Consider the following 4424-nt stretch of genomic DNA (forward strand, 5'->3'; position numbering starts at 1 on the left):
AAACCTATGTAAACACCATGATATTTAAAATTCAACAACTTAAAGATTGTGAGTGCTCATAATCAAACCTACATTTATAAGTATAGATGAAACCTATATTTATCGGTATAGATGAAATCTGGATGTCAGCTTTTGTGCAGATGAAAGGATATGAGCCGCGGCATTTTCTGGACCAGTATGTGTTTGAAACATGTGCTTTCAATTCCGCACCAAAGAGTCAGGTGCGAATTTTAGTAATGAGTGTTCCAAACTCAAGACGGTAAAAGGACTTAAATTCCATCAATAAAATAATGTCATTTTCAATGGGCTTCCTAAAGAAACTCATCTGGATATGATTTCAAGACAGAGTCCCAGACTCTGAGGTTTTCACGTAGACAGGAATATAGAAGAAATATCGCCTTGATGGTTAAATGATGACATATTTAGAACTTTAAAATCTCGGGGAAAACATACTATATCATTATTTATATATAGAGTATTGATCTGCCTAAATTTAGCCTGATAGTCATAAGTGAACTTTATAACTTGATTTTAAATTAGCCAGCATAATTTCATTTTATTTAATCACTTTAAGATATTTCAATGTATCTTACTAATTTAATATACATTCCACTCGAACGTAATAGTACTAATCTTTTAGGCATTTCACTTTTAATCTTCATATACACTTTTATTATTTTCATATATATATATATATATATATATATATATATATATATATATATATATATATATATATATATATATATATATATATATATATATATATATATATATATATATATATATACATATTAATCTGTGTGTGTGTGTTTGTTTGTGTGTATTACAGGTGTGTAACGTTTTATTAATAAAGTAAGACGAAATCTCTGACAACATGAATGCACCTTATCGGTAATATAAATGAACACAAGGGAGTCCAACGGTAAGCTGATATAATACTGATATATTACTACCTCCTAACATGTTTTTGGAATATGACCCTGTGTCATCGATAGGTTCCATGGTGTAATGGTTAGCACTCTGGACTCTGAATCCAGCAATCCGAGTTCAAATCTCGGTGGAACCTAAGTTTATCTTTTTAATCCTAAAAATACCTTTTCTTAAAGTTTTATGTCGAACAGAAGACAAATGTACAATAGTAGAAGCGAGTATGAGAGGATACATTGTATGTACCTATTTAACGACATACAGTATTGCTTGGAAATGGGTTAGTGCGAAATATGAATCTAGTTTCGCAATAGAGTTGCAACCTAGTGCTCCTTGCTGACAATTCAATAATTCGCACTTAAAAAGGGGAATCTCGCAAATTCTTTGCAACTACATTACGATTTGAAAACAAAGATATCTTGTAATTTCGACTTTGATTTATTAATTGCAATTAAAGAATTGCGCAACGTAAACACATTTCCTTTATGTCTTGATATTGGCTGCGGACCGTTACCTCTTCTCACTTTTCTCCGCGAGGAGTCAATTACACTGCACTATATGTGTTTCATTATGAATATATGCATATATTAGTCGATATCGATTTTAAATAGCGAATCCCTTTTCTATAACGTGACCTCTACCATGACAACACTGATACTGACCAGCACTCGATACCTTAGAAACTGTATTCGTACACATTTATTATAAATGTCACTAATGTGCAAAGTTATAAGAGGTACACTTTACGATCACATTGTTGTTATACAAATATGATCTTTTTCTTTTATAGTTGTTCTCTCTCTCTCTCTCTCTCCCCCACTCTGTGTATTCCAATTTAATGCGTTATGGACACGGATTCAAAGCATAAACCTTCTTGATGGAAACATTTTATATTGCGGACACCAAAAGTTTGTGTCCACAGGGTACTCACTGCTAAATTATTCCTCTGATTGACGTATATGATGGTGATAGGAAAAGAACAAACCTGCGTTGTAAAGCGTTTCCCGCCAAATGTGTGTATATTTATTTTTACTTTTCCATTCAGCAGCCAGTGTGTGCGAACCCGTCACACACATACATATTGCGGTTTGCGCATGTCCTTGCCATTGGATACTGGAATAGCTCTCTTCCTATTGAGTATTATCGCCTCGCTCCTACTACCTCATGCACATGTTTTAGCAAAACAGTAAAGAATACGCATATACTACAACCTACTAATAAGTTTTGAGAAGATGACCCGTTGTAACCGATAGGTTCCATGGTGTAATGGTTAGCACTCTGGACTTTGAATCCAGCAATCCGAGTTGAAATCTCGGTGGAACCTAGGGTTTTTTTTATTTTTATTCAAATACTTTTCTCAAAGTTTCATGTGGAACAGGAGGCGAATGTACAGAAGAAGAAGAAGCGACTTACAGCCCCTTACTTACAACTCAGTAATTCGTACTTACAACTATATATTACCTAAATCCTCTTCAACAACATTACAATTTTTGCACTTAGAAATTTTGTAATTACGACTTTGTTTTCTTAATTTTTCACTTACCGTCAAAGGACAAAGATAACCTAGAAATTGAAAGCTTGCGTTGTCGGACCGCTCCAGTGGCCTAGTGGTTAGAGCGCCCGCCTCGGATGCGGGAGATCGTGGGTTTGATCCCCGGCCGAGTCATGCCAAAGACTTACAAAAATGGTACTAACAGCCACCTCGCTAGGCGCACAGCATTAAAAGGTTAGTTTTAGGACTGGTCGGCCTGGTGTCAGGATAATGTGTCTGTGTGGTACATCATGCTACATGTCTGCAGCATGATGCCCCAGTGCTAGACATCACTATAAACTGCCACATTGCAGGCATCGTAGCGATATGACTGAATTTATTTTAAAGCTACGTTAAAAATCTAAATCGGACACACACGTTGTCGGAAATATGGCAGGCATATATGGAGGTGGATTACCGAAATAATTATATGCGTGTATTTCCTAATCTTCCATGATGCATTATTGTAAATGGCTGCTTGCAAGTGCTACTTTCATAATTCTATCAATGTATATTGTATTTTCATTGATGCAAATTGTACGTGGCAGTTTGTAAGTGCTACTTTCCTTCTGCATTATTGTAAATAACTGCTTGCAAGTGCTACATTCATAATTCTAGTCAAGAATTTTCTAATTTTCATTCATGCAAGCTGTAAATGGTTGCTTGCAAGTTTTTCGATCAACTTTCCTTCTGCGTTATTGTATCTTGCGATTTGCCGACAACTGAATTGATTCCGTAGTTTGTCGTATGACAAACGCAATGTCAGTTACTACAAACTTTGTATATTCTGTTTCTGAACTTTACAATTACATCATTCCAACTGCTGTTTTCATACAGATTTGGTCCTGCAACAATGTAAATACTAAGTTTTATCAGTATCGTCTTTGTCGTCCATCTCGTGTCTCTCTAAATTTCTAAATTTTTTCCTTTACGGCATTCATTTTATGTCGATAACTCTTTCACTCCCCTTTTTTGAGGTGTACATTACCAACAGTTTTAATCGTCTCTAAAACCATATGCTTTCTCGAAGATCTATGCGATTTATAGCACCTTACGAAAACAAAAACGCATACACTACAACAGGGTGGTCCATCTTTTTCAACCCCAGTTTTGACGCACTGAAGTATTTACCTTCAAAGTTTAAGAAATCTACTTCTTAGTGTCATCTCTCATTACTTGGAAACATTAGTTATTTTAGCAAAGTAAGGATCAGAAATGACAATGATATATTCCCTCGTAATCTTCTTAACGAGTATTCATCGGACGAACCCTGGTTGTAAGGATTGTATTGTACGTCACCCATTTTGACGCACCTCACAGACGTCTTTCTTTTCCTGTGATAATATTGTACATAAGCTCCCGCGAAAATAAAATAATTCAGATCAACATCAATAGCACATAAAAAAGTTTATAGGTAAAATGACATTAAAAACAATTAATCATTCCTTACAGGTGTTATTATTCTTATCATGATCTTCATTTTGGAACATATTTTGCCGCAAAAAAACCCCCAAATAATCAAACTGTGGAAAATCATGTTCGTATCATGATAAAAGTATTTACTTGCGATTAGAAGTATTGGATTTAGTGTACAGTTGTTCCCAAATACTTAATTTGTATTGTTAATGTACGGAACCTTAACCTTTGAATGTATTTATATATATAAAAAACAAAAACAAAAAACAGCTTTAAAACTACTTTGCATCCATTAAAACATTTGTCTCTAAAACTGAAAATAATCAGAGACAAAAGATTTTACAGGAGATTTTACTTTCATTTTTTGTAATTCTTGCCATTATCAAACCAATTAAAATTAATAATTTGGTTCAAGAATTTTGCAAATATAAAGATAGGACTCTTAGGATGTAATTATTCAGCTGCTCTTTGTCATATTAAAGATTTAAGAAAGAAGCTTTAAAGATATTTTGAAATATGAATGTTGCGGTCGATGAGTGTGTTTTGG

At 34.2% G+C, this 4424-nt stretch overlaps 1 non-coding gene across 1 annotated transcript; it reads left to right on the forward strand.

Annotated features, from left to right (window-relative positions):
- The first annotated feature begins 997 nt into the window (after positions 1 to 997).
- Trnaq-cug (transfer RNA glutamine (anticodon CUG)) lies at positions 998 to 1069 on the forward strand. The gene has a single exon. It is a non-coding gene; the product is annotated as a tRNA-Gln (tRNA).
- The last annotated feature ends 3355 nt before the right edge of the window (positions 1070 to 4424 follow it).

This window comes from Sinohyriopsis cumingii, chromosome 17 (assembly GCF_028554795.1).
Source record: "Sinohyriopsis cumingii isolate HCF-2022 chromosome 17, ASM2855479v2, whole genome shotgun sequence".
NCBI lineage: Eukaryota > Metazoa > Mollusca > Bivalvia > Unionida > Unionidae > Sinohyriopsis > Sinohyriopsis cumingii.